This window comes from Nerophis ophidion, linkage group LG11 (assembly GCF_033978795.1).
Source record: "Nerophis ophidion isolate RoL-2023_Sa linkage group LG11, RoL_Noph_v1.0, whole genome shotgun sequence".
NCBI lineage: Eukaryota > Metazoa > Chordata > Actinopteri > Syngnathiformes > Syngnathidae > Nerophis > Nerophis ophidion.
Window position 1 is genome coordinate 33,324,368 of NC_084621.1, and position 20,000 is coordinate 33,344,367.

Consider the following 20,000-nt stretch of genomic DNA (forward strand, 5'->3'; position numbering starts at 1 on the left):
TGAATGTAACTTCATAAACTGTGAAAAGAAAGGCAACAATGCAATATTAAGTGTTGACAGCTAGATTTTTTTGTGGACATGTTTCATAAATATTGTTTATGTTTAAAATATTATTTTTTTGTGAAGAAATGTTTAGAATTAAGTTCATGAATCCAGATGGATCTCTATTACAATCCCCAAAGAGGGCACTTTAAGTTGATGATTACTTCTATGTGTAGAAATCTTCATTTATAATTGAATCACTTGTTTATTTTTCAACAAGTTTTTAGTTATTTTTATATCTTTTTTTCCAAATAGTTCAAGAAAGACCACAACAAATAAGCAATATTTTGCACTGTTATACAATATAATGAATCAGAAACTGATGACATAGTGCTGTATTTTACTTCTTTATCTCTTTTTTTTAACCAAAAATACTTTGCTCTGATTAGGGTGTACTTGAATTAAAAAAATGTTCACAGGGCGTACATCAATGAAAAAAGGTTGAGAACCACTGCTTTAAGGTATTGTTCGAAATGGAAAAAGAACAAGTGATTAGTTTTTTAGCTGGATCAACCCATAGCACTGTGTAGCATTTGTTGGCACAAGGCATATTTCATTATGTGGTTACTTATTAGGGCTTGCTTTTCTGTCCCCACAATAAAGTAAAATCGCAATCGACTTTACACATTCCAAAACACACTCACGCAAATAATGCATGTGCAACCACGCCAGTGTCAATCAATCAATCAGTTTAGGTTTATTTGTCTAGCGCCTCGCAACATCACAATGGTGCCCAAATAACTTAACATGACGAAGACGTTAAAACTAAAAAAATACCAGGATAAATATTAATAAGAAACACGCATATTAAAACAGTTAAAAAAACAAAACAACTTAATATATAAAAACATTTATAGTAAATGTGTTTAAAAGCCATTTTGTACATGTATGGTTTTAGTGGAGATTTAAAACTTCTACTCTCGCTGCATGTTAGCTTGCAACTAAGAATATTAGTTAATAAGTTAGTCAGCAACATAGCTCAAAGCGTTATGAGCGGATTTTGATAAACTGTGCGTGAAATGGAATGAGGGAAAGGTGATTATTTTTTGGGGGTGATCTGGACCACTGTCTGGATTCAGGATTTTTTTAAAATGATAATGTACTATTGGGATGTAGGAGCTGGCGGAGGTCTGCGCTCTCCAAGTGATTTTCTACTTCCTTATGTGTAGGTTCTTATTTGGATGTCAAGAATACATAATTGCATCAGCACTTAGACATAGAGATGTAAAAAACAGAGTGACAAACAAAATACAGCCATGCCTGAGGCAGAATAACTGATTGTCAAGCTTTAGGATTGCTAGGAATTTAAATCTAGGCTGCTGATGTCTGAACGGACATGCATTAGCAGCTGTTTGGCACTGAATGAATGCGTTTTGGTGGATTGCTTATATTGGGGTAGGAGACTGCAGTTTTTCTGTGACATACCCACATACCTCAGTTGAGTTCGGTATGTTTTATCAAAACGTTTGTCTCATAGTGGTGTTTAAAATGTCACCCTTTTTGATTGACACAGTCTCTAAGCATGTTTTACAAACTGGTTTCGTACTTTCAGAGAACATATTGAACATTCTGTCCATTATAGATAAAAAAAAAATCACTATTTTCCTTGTCTACTTTACTCTACATAGAGAGCGCCATGTGTATTTATCATTTGTTTGTTGTGTCCGCCTCGTCTCTCTGTCTTCTCTTCTGTATGTTTTATTTGTTTAATTTCACTCTTATTTCTTCTTCTTTCCCACTCATTCCTTCTTGTCACTCATTTCACTTCACTCTTCTTTTGCCTGCCCATGTTTTTAGAAGTGCAAAGTTTTAGCGCCTGGAATGCACTTTTGATTGGCTGAGTAGTATCGAGGGGTGGATTAATTCAGATTCAGATTCAGATTTATCTGAATTTTATCTGAATTTTATCTGAATTTATGTTGTTTGAAATTGATGCATCACATTTTTACATTTTTATAACAAGTCCAAAAAGGAGTATGAAGAAGCAGTGTTTATTTAATCCTACACCTTTTCATTTTCATATCAATTACTTACACATATGTTCACTCCCTGTACTTTATATGTACACATTTTAATTTTCTTGAAGGAACTCTCCGGAAGGAATCAATAAAGTACTATCTATCTATCTATCTATCTATCTATCTATCTATCTATCTATCTATCTATCTATCTATCTATCCATCCATCCATCCATCCATCTATCCATCTATCTATCTATCCTTCCATCCATCCATCTATCTATCTGTGACGTGCGGTGAAGTTCATGGCTGGTGAGGCACTGACTTCATCACAGTCAGATTTATAAACACATGAACCCTATAGAGCAGTGATCCCCAACCACCGGGCGGCGGCCCGGTACGTGGCCCTATTGGTACCGGGCCGCAGAATTTTTTTTATTCATTTTTATTTAAAAAAAAAAAAAAAAAAATATTTATTTATTTATTTTTTTAGTTAAATCAACATAAAAAACACAATATACACTTACAATTAGTGCACCAACCACAAGAACCTCCCTTTTTCATGACAAAAACGTCCCTTTTTCATGACAAAGAAAAAGAAAAAAAAAAAGAAAAAAAAGAGCAAACAAATTCACTTACCAACTCGGCTTAATATCTCAACATCGACACACTCTTTCATCGCAACTCGGCCCTGATGGTCGGCACCTATAAGTTTACAATTAGTTGTATAATGTTGGACGGTTGTTTTTATGATATGCAGGTAAACGGCAACTTTAAAACATACCGGCTTCAGATGTCCCCAGGCCTAGCCGAGTAGTCGCATGATCTCTGGGATCACTAGCGCCCTCCACCACCTGGAGGCGAGCCTCACACAGTGCGTCTTCGCAGCGGTTTTACGATTGCCCAGCACAAGAAATAGGTTACACACATACAGTTGTTGACAAAATACACTGTACATTATATATCTCAGCTAACTAAACTATGGAAATGTATAATATAATTTATATAGCAATACGGTCTCACTGCACAGCAGACAGCAGTTACCCGAGTCATTGCGCAATCCATGGTGAGGCTCAACTGGCTGTGACTCCCTGCAAGTAATTCTGAGTATTTGAACGGCAAATGTGAAAATTCAGCGATTTTAAATACAAATAATCTAAAACTGGTGAAGTTAAATGGAAAATAATTTTATAGTATAATCGCTGGATACATCTAACAATTAAATTATTTTATTTTAACATTTTTTTTTCTTTCCATTATGCCTTCCCTGACTGCACGTCACTGCTATCTATCTATCTATCCATCTATCTATCTATCTATCTATCTATCTATCTATCTATCTATCTATCTATCTATCTATCTATCCATCTATCTATCTCAAATGTTTTCGATTAATACAAACGTTTTCTTCATAACAAAGTAAGTCACTTTTAGGAGATAAAGATTGCAAGCTATCAGTCAGCATATGTCCTGATTATATCAGCCAGTGGGGTAAGTCACATAACGCTGCGCCAGGGGTGTCACTAGGCTAAAATATTCTTAAGCCCCCCTAAATAATTTGGCTTCATATTTTATTTTATTTATATTCATTTTCTTATTTTTAAAAATACATGCCAAAATATTATTTTTAAAGTGGCCCGGATAAGAGTTTACTACCCTATTTTTCGGATTATAAATCGCTCCGGAGTATACGTCGCACTTGCCAAAAATGCAAAATAAAGAAGGAACACAACATATATATACGTCGCACTGGAGTATAAGTCGCATTTTTGGGGGAAATTTATTTGACAAAATCCAACACCAAAAATAGACATTTAAAAGGCAATTTAAAATAAATAAAGAATAGTGAACAACAGGCTGAATAAGTGTACATTATATGACGCATAAATAACCAACTGAGAAGGTGCCTGGTATGTTAACGTAATATATTATGTAAGAGTCATTCAAATATAACATATAGAACATGCTATACGTTTATCAAACAATCTGTCACTCCTAATCGATAAATCCCATGAAATATTGTTCCTCGATTTCGCTACTAAACAACTCTGTCAACTCCAAAGATTTGCGCCGCATCCTCTTGTCGTTTTATTCAGCTATTCTCAGTTTTTATAAGTTACTGCCAACGTTGAAATGATCCATTTTAATAGCTATGGCAGTATCATATAGCATATAGCAGTTACCATTCCATGACCCACAATGCACTTCTGCCATGACCCTACCCCACCGATTTCTTATTGGTTGACGTGTGTGTGACGATTGCTGACATTTTCTTTGTCTCTTCCGCGAATGAGATAAATAATATTATTTGATATTTTACGGTAATTTATTAATAATTTCACACATAAATCGCTCCGGAGTATATGTCGCACTATGAAAAATACTGCCACTTAGAGTCCGAAAAATACGGTAGATTGCTCTCCTCAATCCTCTTTTGTACCATCCATCCGCCCTGTCCAGAATCTGTACATTTTTGTTCTCAAAGGAGTGCAGTTTCTCCCTGAGGTGCAAGTAGACATAATTTATAACAAGCCATCAATCAGTTAATGAGTTTATTCCTTTTTCCTTACTATAGAAGCTTTGAGTGCTTACAGTTTGGTACTGATCCAAATTAGGGTCGTGTGGTCCTGGTTGTGGTCCTACGCTGTACCGAGTGGCATTCTAGGTTTTTGGAACCGTTTTATGCCCATATACTGTTCAGTTTTGTCAGATTTATAGCCAATACGTTTTTTTCTTCGGGACCAACAGTCAGTTTGTGAACGGTGCTGCCGTCTCAGCGTCTTGGTGGCGTAAAGACGGACACATTACAACGCCATGCAGTGAACTCCAGTTTATCGCAGAAGTGAAAAGTGATTGTGTCACTTTGAATGAGGCTTCTATGCGGACGGGCCAAAGTGGCAGCACCCAGCACTCTGGTGACACCGGAGAGCGAGGAAAGAAACAGAGGAAGCCTTTTATCTCACTGTCACCAAATCTGCTCCGACTGTACGTCAGAGTACAAGGAAGGGAGGGTGTCGGGGGGGGGGAGGTGATCGCTGGCATGGTGGCACAGAGCTCAATGGTGGCATTCTTCCTTTTCCGGGGACGCACACAACCCGGGGGGATTCCCCCACTCGGCAGTGCCCGAGTGGAGTAACGGAAGCCACCCTTGCCTTATCACCCCAGTGACCAAAGACAGGAGAAAGTGTCCGGAAGTGTTTATATGAGCCAAGACACAGACACACAAACACTATAATAGCACTCTGAACCATTAGTAGATGTTATCACGTGTTTTTACGCTTTCCTCGCCAATGTGTATTTCCACACAACAAAACAACATGCACTCACTGTTATGTAGTTTCCCCCCTTCTCTTGCTCGATGGCAGATTTATCGGCTTTTTTATGATTACGCTGCAGTAAAAATTTAACCGCGTATTTGAAGGCTGTGCAACAATGTTAGAGCGACCCGCCCCGCTTTCCTATTTCACTGCAATGTTTTTGCATACATGTGCATGTCAACACGTTTATGGGTGAGTTGAATTTTAGTACCTCCGCCACACATTTTTTCCTCCATGATGTTGATTCATTTGCATTGTTACAAAGAGAGATGTCTGTTGAAGCTCATAAACTCTTTCCTTATAAATTTTATGTTTGGAAAGACTTTAGGGGAAAAGCTGTAGATGTGACGTATGTTGCAGTCGAAAACATTTCAGAATCAGAATCAGAAATACACAAACCCTGTTTCCATATGACTTGGGAAATTGTGTTAGATGTAAATATAAACTGAATACGATGATATGCAAATCCTTTTCAACCCATATTCAATTGAATGCACTACAAAGATAAGATATTTGATGTTCAAACTCATAAACTATATATATATTTTTTGCAAATAATAATTAACTTAGAATTTCATGGCTGCAACACGTGCCAAAGTAGTTGGGAAAGGGCATGTTCACCACTGCGTTACATCACCTTTTCTTTTAACAACACTCAATAAACGTTTGGGAACTGAGGAAACTAATTGTTGAAGCTTTGAAAGTGGAAATCTTTCCCTTTCTTGTTTTATGTAGCGCTTCAGTTGTTCAACAGTTCGGGGTCTCCGCTGTTGTATTTTTACGCTTCATAATGCGCCACACAAATGGCTTTCGCTTTGCATAGTAGAGCTTTAACTTGCACTTACAGATGTAGTGAAGAACTGTATTTGGTGACAGTGGTTTTTTGAAGTGTTCCTGAGCCCATGTGGTGATATCCTTTAGAGATTGATGTCGGTTTTTGATACAGTGCCATCTGAGGGGATCGAAGGTCACGGTCATTCAATGTTGGTTTACGGCCACGCTGCTTACGTAGAGTGATTTCTCCAGATTCTCTAAACCTTTTGATGATATTATGGACCGTAGATGTTGAAATCCCTAAATTTCTTGCAATTGCACTTTGAGAAACGTTGTTATTAAACTATTTGACTATTTGCTAACACAGTTGTGGAAAAAGGGGTGTACCTCGCCCCATCCTTTCTTGTGAAAGACTGAGCATTTTTGGGAAGCTGTTTTTATACCCAATCACGGCACCCACCTGTTCCCAATTAGCCTGCACACCTGTGGGATGTTTCAAATAAGTGTTTGATGAGCATTCCTCAACTTTATCAGTATTTATTTCCACTTTTCCCAACTTCTTTGTCACATGTTGCTGGCATCAAATTCTAAAGTTAAGGATAGTTTGCAAAAAAAAAAAGTTTCAGTTTGAACATCAAATATGTTTTCTTTGTAGCATATTCAACTGAATATGGGTTGAAAAGGATTTGCAAATCTGTGTATTCCGTTTATATTTACATGTAACACAATATCCCAACTCATATGGAAATGGGGTTTGTACTTTATTAATCCCCGAGGGGAAAGTAAAATTTTCAGCACAATCCCATTCAAGATCAGACAAACATCACAGGGAGACAGAACAGGATCTCTGACGGGTCTGCCAACTTCCGGCGCCACATAGAAAAAGGTGAGATAAAGTTAAACAATGGTGGTGGGGGGGATTAAAGATAAATCTGTCAATGCCTGGGCCCCTGGAGAGGGGTCCAGACTAAGACCAAGGGAAAAACATCTCATAGCCATAGCACACATCCCTCTTACATGTGTGTAAGAGGGAAAGTTACAGAATTGTATCATTATCGCATGTAAGGCCATATGACACCATATTGGTGTTTGTGAAACCCAACTTTTACCTGTTGTTATTTTTCTGACAATTACACCGCACAGCACTGTAGTTAAAACCCGAAGTTGGATTGACTTGAAATTTGTCACACAACTCAGTAAAGCCCTTTCTGTAACTTTAGGTTATTGAGCCAAATTGCCACAAAATCTGGCACAGTATTAATGGGGACTGACCTGCACTTGTCAGTGAAATTTGAACAAGATTGGTTGGCAAACATGGCTGAAATCAGGCAAAACGTCTTCTCAGGGGAACAGGAATGGAATGGAACACAAAAAGTACAATGAATTTTGTCCAAGAACAGACAGATATAGTTAATAGTGTGAGAGTTCAGTTTATAGTGAGGCCAGCAGGGGATCATCCTGAGTCTAGACCACTCAGCAGCGCAGAGACATCCCCCACTGATGCACAGATGAGTGGTCCTGACTTTGAATAGCTAGCGCAAAATCTGTGGTCACCTGCGTGGAGAGGAAGGCAGAGCAGAAAAGAGACGGCAGATCAACTGGTCTAAAAGGGGGGTCTATTTAAAGGCTAGCGTATACAAATGAGTTTTATGATGAGACTGAAATGCTTCTACTTAGGTAGCATCTCTAACTGTTACCGGTAGGGCATTCCAGAGTACTGGAGCCCGAATAAAAAACACTCTATAGCCCGCAGACTTTTTTGGGGGCTCTGGGATTCACTAATAAGATGGAGTTCTTAGAACGCAGATTTCTTATTGGGACATATAGTACAATACAATCAGCAAAATAGGATGGAGCTACACTGTTAAGTATTTTATACGTAAGTAGTTAAACCTTAAAGTCACATCTTAAGTGCACAGAAAGCCAGTGCAGGCAAGCCAGTATAGGCGTAATATGATCAAACTTTCTTGTTCTTGTCAAAAGTCTAGCAGCCGCATTTTGTACCAACTGTAATCTTTTAATGCTAGACAAAGGGAGGCCCGAAAATAACACATTACAGTAATCGAGATAAGACGTAACGAACGCAAGAATAATAATCTCAGCGTCGCTGGTGGACAAAATGGAAAGCATTTTAGCAATTTTACAGAGATGAAAGAAGGCTGTTTTACTAACACTCCTAATGTGTTAATCAATTGAGAGATTTGGGTCGAAGATAATACCCAGATTATTTATCGAGTCGCCGTGTGTAATTGTTTGGTTGTCAAATGTTAAGTTGGTATTATTAAATAGGGTGTCGGTGTCTAGCAGGACCGATAAGCAGAATTTCCGTTTTCTTAGCATTGAGTTGCAAAAAATTAGTGGACATCCATTGTTTAATTTCATTTAGACACGCCTCCAGGTGACTACAATCCGGCGTGTTGGTCATCTTTAGGGGCATGTAGAGTTGGGTGTCATCAGCATAACAGTGAAAGTTAACACTGTATTTTCGTATGAGGTCACCAAGCGGCAGCATGTAGATACTGAAGCGTGCAGGGCACAGGACCGAACCCTGTGGAACTCCGCACGTTACCTTAACATAGTGCGAGGTCACATTGTTATGGGAAACTAAGCTTCAATGGCGTAGGGCCGAAAAAAACCCTGTGTAACATAAGCACTGTGGATGTGCGTGTGTGTATAAGCCTGAAAAGTTGCTTATACAGACACGCAGAGTGTTTTCACAATAACACCGCCAGTCAGTCCAACAAACAACAAATGTATGTCCCTGAAAGATGGGGAAGTGATGTGGACCTTCTTCTGTTTTCTGGGGGTGCGTCGTAGCAACGACCTTGCCAAACCTTTCCGACATCCATCCATCTTCTACCGCTTATTCCCTTTCGGGGTCGCGGGGGGCGCTGGCGCCTATCTAAGCTACAATCGGGCGGAAGGCGGGGTACACCCTGGACGAAATCCAGATTTGAATGTTTGTGTTTGAGAGAGTGCAAACAAGTTTAAACATTGTAATTGTTCATTCCTGGTCTGAAACATCGACAAAATTAATTCATTTTTTAACAGGGTTTGTAAAAACAAAAGTTAAGGCAAATTTCCCCATAAGAAAGAAAGTAAAGACGACTAATTGTTTCTAGCTTCGACAAAAGTCCATATTTTGTTGACTGTTTGTACACTTTGAACGCAATATGAAGTGCTCTACAGTGCTGTATATAAAACAAACTTAACATTGGGGTAATGTATTAATTTTCTATTTACTTAACAAGCCAAAACAACAACAGCAACGAGCTGAACTGCACTCCTCTTATGCAGCTGCCCTGCCGACGTGCCCAGTTCGCTGCACTGATTAAAAAACAAAAAACAAAAAAAAAACACTTTGCCTTATCAGCGTAAAGGAGACAGAGGAGGCAATGTGGATTATTTTTCCTGAATTTTTCAGCCCACACATTGCATTGAAACAAAAAAATACTGTCAAAAGGCTAAAAATAACTTAAATACATACAAAGTAGCACTGAACGCAGTAGCTTACAACAACGCTGCTGAGCTGACAATGAGTTGCACCATTAGCCCGCCCACAATGTGCTGCCAAGCCCAATATGGGTGGTTGAACCATTCGTACACTAAAGCATATTTCTATTCAGCCTGCGGTTCCTAAATCTAAACGTTTATAAATCGAGATTTCACTGTAATTGTCATTGACCATTTGTTTAATGTTCATAAAACTTTGAGGATGGTTATGGTTTTCGTTTATTTCCAATATGTATACAGATATATACATTATATAGTCAATATATTCCTATTTCTTTTTACAACATGTTCGAAAAGAAGTAGGAAGAGGCAAACCTCATTTAATACTACCCCTTTTCTAATTCATAGCAATTACTAACACATTTGTTCACTTTCTGTTATCTTGGAAAATAATTTACGTGTTACAATGTGAGTGTGAATGTTGTCTGTCTATCTGTGCTGGCCCTACGATGAGATGACTACTTGTCCAGGGTGTACCCCGCCTTCCGCCCGATTGCAGCTGGGATAGGCTCCGGCGACCCTGAAGGGGATAAGCGGTAAAAAATGGATGGATGGAAGACATTTATAACACTGATTCTAAACTGGGCACCACAAATGCCATTTAGACCAGGGGTAGGGAACCTATGGCTCTAGAGCCAGATGTGGCTCTTTTGATGACTGCACCTGGCTGTCAGATAAATTTTAGCTGACATTGTTTAACACGATAAATAATGAATAAATCCGCTGGTAATCACAGTATCAAAAGTAACGTTCAAAATATAAAACATTCTCATGCATATTAATCCATCCATCCGGTTCCTACCGCACCTGTTCAAGAAGTCGCATTAATGGTAAGAAGTACTTTATTTATTTTTGGCTAACCTCAGAATAACAACGTTATTAAAAAGAATAAGAGACGTATTGTGTGTGAATGTGAGTGTGAATGTTGTCTGTCTATCTGTGTTGGCCCTGTGATGAGGTGGCGACTTGTCCAGGGTGTACCCTGCCTTCCGCCCGATTGTAGCTGAGATAGGCGCCAGCGCACCCCGCGACCCCGAAAGGGAATAAGCGGTAGAAAATGGATGGATGGATGGAAAATGTTTCTTTCTTAAAAATGCACGCATATAGTTGTATTCAGTGTTAAAAAAAAAGAAAAAAAAAAGTTGTATGGCTCTCACGGAAATACTTTTTAAGATATTTGGCTTGTATGGCTCTCCCAGCCAAAAAGGTTCCCGACCCTTGATTTAGACCAGGGGTCCCCAACCTTTTTTGCACACGGACCTGCATTCCACGGGGGGAAGATGAATACAGCAAAAATAAATGCGTGAAAAATAAAACTCACCATTGCGCTGAATTAATGGGAGCCTTGGTCTGTTTTCCCTTTGCAAAAATGCTTTTCAAATACTTTAGTTTTTTACTCATTTTCGCAAGCTTGTGGGCTTATTTCATGGTTATCTTATCTGATGCGTCATATGTGACATGTCAGGGTCCAGGACAAGAGCATAGATCTATAATAAAACCACTTATATTCTGTGCAATATTTTATACAAATATACACTTATGAATGCTCTTTTGCCTACATTTTCCATGTGTACTCACTAGGGATGTTTAACGTTAAGTTTTTATCGATACAATACCCTTATCCAGATTCCCTATCGATACTGGTATTTATTGATTGTTTTCATCAGTACAATATGTAATTTGTACTGATGGGGAATCTGGATAACAGTTTTGAGGCTGTCCTGTAATAATGCATTTTTATTACAGTTTTTTTTGGCACAAGAGGTTAACATCATGTAACATTTAACAGCAGGGAAGACTTTCTTCAACAACTGCTTTTTAAGTCTTAAACAAGTCAAATATATTTGCAGTGCAAAGTGAAATGCAGTTATGTCATCATCTTATTAACACCACAAAGATCCATCACTGTATTTCTATTTATTACAGTTGCCCTCAGCTTTATGTATGCAGAGCGCAGACCTTTTACATGGTATTTTATTTCATGTCATAATTTATATCATATCAAACATATACATATACAATCAATAGGTGGGTGTGCAGTTGAAGTCTAATACATTGTCTTGTTGTTCTCAATACATGAGGTGAAATGAAGGGATGGACTCTGCTATCAAAATCCCGATGTGATCTGAGATGTGTGGAAGGCATTCAGTTAGATGCCACACATATCCTTCTATGGCCAGACTCACATTGGAATAGGTGGGGGGGACGCTTCTGTCGCGTGCAACTTAAAAGGCACTCATATTGATCCGCCACATTTGGAGTACCAACTGACAGATACAGTATAACTTAAGGTCACGACCACGCTGTTTAATGGGAAGTTAAGATGTGTGATGTTCTGGAACATGTGGCAAAACAATGTCACACTCATAAACTCTGAAATGTATGTTCCCCATTCTTACATTCCCCTGAAAATGGCCTTTAAACAACTGCCTACATTGTGTTGAATCACTAAACCCGTGTTCATATATTACTGTGCTCTATCCTTCACCCCTTTGAATTACTTGTTAAGATGATACATTACAAACAGCATTTCCAACCAGACTGTAAAAAAACTCTCATCGTCATCAAAGCATGTGACGCTATAGATCAAGAATGGGATTGCTTTATGTGGCTTCTTTGGGAAGCATGCCAAACCATGTAACCTTTTTGTAAATAATATATATAGTGTAGGATTCCCCAAACACCAGTCTTTACCTGTCCATTGACAATGTGCACAGAGATTGGCAATCTTAGGGCCATTGATTAAAGGCCTACTGAAATGAGATTTTCTTATTTAAACGGGAATAGCAGGTCCATTCTATGTGTCATACTTGATCATTTTTGCGATATTGCCATATTTTTGCTGAAAGGATTTAGTAGAGAACATCTTCGATAAAGTTCGCAACTTTTGGTGCTGATAAAAAAGCCTTGCCTGTACCGGAAGTCGCAGACGATGACGTCACCCGTGTGAGGGCTCCTCACGTCCTCACATTGTTTATAATGGGAGCCTCCAGCGGCAAGAGCTATTCGGACCGAGAAAACGACAATTTCCCCATTAATTTGAGCGAGGATGAAAGATTCGTGGATGATGATATTGATTGCTAAGGACTACAGAATAATTAAATAAATAAAGTTTAAAAAAAAAGGCGATTGCATTGGGATGGATTCAGATGTTTTTAGACACATTTATTAGGATAATTCTGGGAAATCCCTTATCTTTCTATTGTTTTGCTAGCGTTTTAGTGAGATTAAATAGTACCTGATAGTCGGGGGGTGTGTCCACGGGTGTCTTGACGCCATGAGTGTCTGAGGGAAGTCGACGGCAGCTGCATGGACGGCGCAAGCTCAGCTGATCTCCGGTAAAAGGCGACTTTTTACCACAATTTTCTCACCGAAACCTACCGGTTGACAAGTGGTCGGGAATCATGTTAGTTGACCGCTCTGATCCATAGTAAAGCTTCACCTCTGGGAATTTCAAACAAGGAAACACCGTGTTTGTGTAGCTAAAGGCTAAAGCTTCCCACCTCCATCTTTCTACTTTGACTTCTCCATTATTAATTGAACAAATTGCGAAAGATTCAACAACACAGATGTCCAGAATACTGTGTAATTGCGCGATGAAAAGAGACGACTTTTAGCCGCAAATGGTGCTGCGCTAATATGTCCCCTGCAACCTGGGACGTCACGCGCACGCGTCATCATTCCCCGACGTTATCAACAAGAAACTCCGCGGGAAATTTAAAATTGTAATTTAGTAAACTAAACCGGCCGTATTGGCATGTGTTGCAATGTTAATAATTCATCATTGATGTATAAACATATGATAAGGAGGTCCCTTTCAGAGGATCTTAATGACTGTCTTCTTTAAGATATTAAAAAATGCTCTGTGGATCCCGGGGGTCTGAGCATGAAGGATGGCTGGTGGAGGTCGAGAGACTGAGGGAGCTCCTGAGGAACCGGGGAGAGGTCACCAGTCACTGCTGACTCTTGTCCTTCTTTGGAACTTCATTGAAATATACAATCAATCAGCGATGTTTTTTCCCTAACTGGAGTTGTTTTGCTGAGGAATTGTGTTTTTGCTTTGTATGGACAACATGGCATTTTTCCTTTTCAACCTTTTGCGATGACAAACTGTTTAGCATGTGGATGCCACAGCCATTCTCTCCCGAGCTTGGAAATTTGCTCAAGTACATGTTGAAAGATGTCTTGCATGTATGGAAAAATTGTCAATAAAGAATCTTTGCAGTCAGAATGTAATTGCGTGCTTTTCAATAAAGGACTCTTTATGTCAACACTGACTGTAACAACTACAGGGAGTCAGTGCTGGGAATCCAGGATTAGAGTGAAATGGCGTTGTACAGTCGCATTTTGTAGAAGTTGTCCAGAGATGTTCTAACACCCTAAGTTTTGTCAAGTTGAAGAGTGTATATCATTTCAAAAGTATGGCTAAATCTCTTAGACCTAATGCATTCGTTTCACCTACGCCATTTAGTAAGGCGCAAAAAAAGAGCCGCGGACGCGACCACCGATTTAAAATCTTCATAAGATGTTCAATAAGTTCATGATAACTTGTACACAATAAGTAAGCTCATGATAACTTGTCAACTTCTAATAATATAGTTGGAGCACCAGTGTTGAAAAAAATAATTGATGCATCTTTCTTTTACTTGGAAACATGTAAACTCCAATTTATAGTTACATTGTTATTGTGTATTTTCTAATTTCTTTTTTTTTTTTTTTATTCAATTAGAGCATTATTAAACGTTGAATTAATCTCTAGTTGTTTTTTTGTACAGATGCTATAAAACTGGCAGGTTAAAAAAATGTAGAGAATTTTGACTTTGATGGCAATCGGGTGATTTTTTTTTGTTTTTTTTGGGTCATATCCCCCAGCCCTAGGATGTTATAATCAGCTTTGCGTAATCACAAATAAGGAAGCAACACCATACAAAAGTTTGTAACACAACAATATTTCCTCCACCAAAGACACTCAATGTCCAGTGTCAAGCGATCCAGTAATCCACAGGCCAATAATAATCCACTCAAAAAAGTAGAAAATTGAAGTGATATAATTAATGAAGTTGCGCAGAAGCTGGATAGCATCAGCTGACAGCTCTCTTGTCGCCCCCTGACGTCACTCCATTGTGCCGCGCTTACAAAGGCATCAAACCACACCTTGCTTAAAGGCCTACTGAAATGAGATTTTCTTATTTAAACGAGGATAGCAGGTCCATTCTATGTGTCATACTTGATCATTTTGCGATATTGCCATATTTTTGCTGAAAGGATTTAGTAGAGAACATCGCCGATAAAGTTCGCAACTTTTGGTGCTGATAAAAAAGCCTCGCCTGTACCGGAAGTAGCAGACGATGTGCGCGTGACGTCACGAGTTTTGGAGCTCTTCACATCTAAACATTGTTTACAATCATGGCCACCAGCAGCGAGAGAGATTCGGACCAAGAAAGCGACGATTTCCCCATTAATTTGAACGAGGATGAAAGATTCGTGGATGAGAAAAGTGAGAGTGAAGAATTAGAAAAAAAAAATGTATACAGTGGGAACGGTTCAGATGTTATTAGACAAATTTACTAGGATAAGTCTGGAAAATCCCTTACTTACCTATTGTGTTACAAGTGTTTTAGTGAGATTATATAGTCGTACCTGTACAAACTGAAGGTCGGCCCGGCACCTTTCTTCAGCACCAGTCGACGGGTGGTGGCGATGCCCATCTCTGCCCTTCACAAGGGACTCTCTTCGAAACACGATCTTTCGGAATGATCGCTGCATAATACACTGTACTTTGTGTGTGTGGTCCAATTCAACCGTGTTCGCTCGACCGCTCTTCCATAGTAAGCTTCACCATCATCTTTCGGGACTGTGAACAAGGAAACACTGGCTGTGTTTGTGTTGCTAAAGGCGGCCGCAATACACCGCTTCCCACCTACAGCTTTCTTCTTTGACGTCTCCATTATTTATTGAACAAATTGCAAAAGATTCAGCAACACAGATGCGACTTATATATGTTTTTTTTTTCTTCTTTATTATGCATTTTCGGCAAATGTGACTTATAGTTCGAAAAATGCGGTAGTAAACAGTAGGGAAGCAACAATGCTCGGTACATAGACAGAACAATTCGCTGAGTGTGCTGAGTCCTGAATGAGGCTTGTCACGAAGTAATTAATGTTCAATCGTGTTGTGCCTTATCCCCTTACACATCTGAAAGTGCAGCCCAGAAGAACAAAATTAAGACATATGTCTAACACTTGCATATACTTTGAAACAAAACACTTCAAAGGAGCAGCGACTTTAGTGACACACTTTAGTTTCATTATCTGCTGCAGCTCACCAGTAATCCTGCCCTAATGCAGACTTGCAGGCAGGCAGGCAGGCACTCATAGTACGGTATTGGTCCCGACTGGAAGAATAAACACACCCACTAATTTAATCATTAAAAGGCATTTTTATTCATAAATATTTTTCATCAGACTTTTTGTTCATGTATCAAAGAATTAACTCCTCTGATATAACATGTGGCAGCACGGTGGAACAGGGGTTAGATAGATAGATAGATAGATAGATAGATAGATAGATAGATGGATAGTACTTTATTTATTCCTTCAGGAGAGTTCCTTCAGGAAAATTTAAATTTTCAGCGCAATCCCATTCAAGATCAGACAAACATTACAGAGAGACAGAACAGGATCACTGACTGGTCTGCCGCCCTCCGGCGCCCATTACAAAAAAGGTGAGATACAGGTAAACAAGGGGGAAATGGGAGGAAAAAAAAAAAAAGATTAAAATAAAATAAAAAAATAAAAATCGGTCTAAGCCTGGGCCTCTGGAGAGGGGATCCAGACTGAGGCCAAGGGAGAAAAAAACCCTCATAGCCATAGTACACATCCCTCTTACATGTGAGAGGGAAACATCAAAGAAAACAAAGGATATGAAAGACATTAAAGCAGCGGAGCTGATGCAACCGGCCACTTCTACATAAAGCTATGAATAAAAAGTAAAAGAAACATATACACTGTGGTAGCCTCTGGGTGTTCCACGCCATCGTCTACTGGGGTGGAGAGAGTATGGTCAGAGACAGGAGCAGACCCAACAAAGCAACCAAGAGAGCTGAGTCCACTCTCAGCCGCCAACCAACTCTCGGCCAGTGTCCAGTCCTCATGGATGAGCGAGGATATGTCCATGAAGACTGAGGTGTCCGATACCTGCTCATTCAGCCAAGACACTGTGAAGCATGTCCGTCCCGGCGCTCAGTGCCAGCTCCGCAGCCCTGTCTCTTCATCCGCATCTCCTCCTGTCTCTCCAAACTGACTCTGGTGTAGCAGAGACCCAGCAGCTGGTCTCCATGGCCAAAAGGTTCCCGGGAGGCAGATCCAGAAGTCCACAAAAAGCACGCAGAGGTCACGAAAGTGCCACCCCTTTGTCACAGTCCCAAAGGGTCCCGGGGCAAAATATATATATATATATATATATATATATATATATATATATATATATATATATATATATATATATATATATATATATACACATATAAACACATGAAAACAGGAGGGAAACACAAAAGGATGACACAAGAGCACAGAGCTCCTGCCAACAGCAGCCACTACAGCGGCGCCATCTTGGAAATAAAAAAAAGGTGCATGTACCTCACAATACGAAGGTCCTGAGTAGTCCTGAATTCCACCCCAGGCTTGGGCTCTTTCTGTGTGGAGTTTGCATGTTCTCCCCGTGACTGTGTGGGTTCCCTCCGGGTACTCTAGCTTCCTCTCACCTCCAAAAACATGCACCTGGGGATAGGTTGATTGGCAACACTAAATAGACCCTAGTGTGTGAATGTGAGTGTAAATGTTGTCTGTCTATCTGTGTTGGCCCTGTGATGAGGTGGCGACTTGTCCAGGGTGTACCCCGCCTTCCGCCGGAATGCAGCGGTAAAAAAAATGGATGGATGGATATAACATGTCCAAAAAAACTCTGCAGACAGACAAATCGTTTTTGAGTTTGTGGATAACCAAACATTTTTTTCCTGAAATAATAATTAAACTTGCTTTATGTGTAATAAGCATTGTGTCACTGCATGTCTCGCATTGATGTCCTTATGTGTAGGCCCCGATTAGAGGAAAATGATACATTATTCTGACTTTTTTTGTTTGTTCTCACAGCGGAACAGATGGGGCCTACACATATCCAAAAGTGTGTGCAAGCTCATGCCAAAATACATGAACTTTATAATTTGATCAGAAATTATCTGATCATAAAGAATATAAGCAAATATCACCCTTATTTGAGATATTTAATCTTACTTAGATTTCAGTTTTTGCAGTGTACAGATTCATCACTGACGCTTTGACAATTACAGCTTTCTTTTTATTTTTCACATTCCAATTGCATGTTGTATGACTAAGGCAGAAAACCGCAGTAATTTAAGTTTTAATTGTCAAACTTCAATACTAGACGATCCTGTTGAACAACCATTGCGACAACTGTCAATGCCGCCAGTATTTTTACAGTAAACATTTTTTTCGAATGGAACAGAAAACTGAAGCTTCTGAATGTGGTATTCCTGCTGAGACAAAGAAAAACTCATCAGATGCCAATTTAGAAACTGTAACAAAAACAGACAAAAGCATCCTAACAATTTAAACTCATAAAGGTTGCACAAGACATATTTATTTTGTTGTGCACAAACAGAATGCATATCATTCAGCCTTTAAAACAAAAGAATGAAATGCTTCCGTGTGTGTGTAATGACACATAATTGGTACATGCATGATTGAATGAAGGTATGTGCTGCTTGTTGAGAATGGGAGGAAGTCAACATTGCTTGGGGCTGTGTATGTGTCTTTGTGCTTGTGCGCACATGCACTGTACCGAACATGGTTTTATATGCAAGGCTTGCCCACATTTTGTCAATGAATTGCTGCTATCTAAGCTATTTACTGACAACTACTTATCAGAAGGGCAGTAATAGGGAGTTTGTTTGTAAATTACAGTGTACCATATAAGTTTGAACACAATTTAATAGTAAGAGGTACAGTATGTTGAATGGGAGTCTACCTAATCATTGGCTCTATAGTTTATTTTATATCTTTTTCCACCACTTGTTTGAATTAGGTAAAACAGCAAACTACCGTATTTTTCGGATTATAAATCGCTCCGGAGTACACGTCGCAAGGGCCGAAAATGCATAAAAAAGAAGGAAAAAAAACCATATACGTCGCACTGGAGTATAAGTCGCATTTTTTGGGGAAATTTATTTGATAAAATCCAACACCAATAATAGACATTTGAAAGCCAATTTCAAATAAATAAAGAATAGTGAACAACAGGCTGAATAAGTGTACGTTATAGGACGCATAAATAACCAACTGAGAAGGTGCCTGGTATGTTAACGTAATATATTATGGTAAGAGTCATTTAAATAACTATAACATATAGAACATGCTATACGTTTACCAAACAATCTGTCACTCCTAATCGATAAGCGCCCCCCGCAAACCCGAAAGGGAATAAGCGGTAGAAAATGGAATGGAATGGAATCTTCTTCCTCGATGTCGCTTCTAAACAACTCTGCCAACTCCAAAGGTATGCGCCGCTTCCTCTTGTTGTTTTCTGCTGCATATTTCACTATGTCCAGCTTGTAATCTGCAGTACATGATCTCCTTTTCGGTGCCATTTTTGTTCAGCTCTTCTCAGTTTTTATAGGTTACCGCCAACGATGAAATTATCCATTTCAACAGCTACGGCAGTAGCATATAGCAGTTAGCATTCCATGACCCACAATGCACTTCTGCCATGACCCTCCCCCACCGAATCATTATTGGTTGACGTGTGTTTGACGATTGCTGCCTTTTTCTTTGTCTCTTCCGCGAATGATATAAATAATATTATTCAATATTTTACGGTAATGTGTTAATAATTTCACACATAAGTCGCTCCAGAGTATATGTCGCACCCCCGGCCAAACTATGAAAAAAAGTGCAACTTATAATTCGAAAAATACGGTAGGTTTAAATGACACTGCAAAAAATCAGTGTTCAAAAACAAAACAAAAAATACAAAAATTAGGGGTATTATTTTTGAAAATTCGGCTTGTAAAGACTTTCCAAAACAATTTAAATTAGCTAACCTCAATGAACCCAAAAATGCCTTAAAATAAGTATATTGTCACTAAAAACAATTGCACTTTTCTTGGTAGAAAAAAAAGAGTACCTCAATATGATGAAAACTATTCTTAAATTAAGTAAATGCTAGCGCCATTATCTTGACATAATAATATGTGCTCGGCATCATGATTTTTTTTTTCATGCTTGAACTAAAATTATTTCTTTAAAAAAGCAGTTTTATACTTGTGAGTGTTGATGACACAGCTTTGCAACACTTGACATTCTAGTTTCAAGAATGT

At 39.0% G+C, this 20,000-nt stretch overlaps 1 long non-coding RNA gene across 1 annotated transcript in view; it reads left to right on the plus strand.

Annotated features, from left to right (window-relative positions):
* The window catches only part of LOC133561413 (uncharacterized), a 72,799-nt gene that overhangs the window by 29,110 nt on the left and 23,689 nt on the right, over positions 1-20,000 (plus strand). The gene's annotated exons all lie outside the window — the stretch shown is intronic.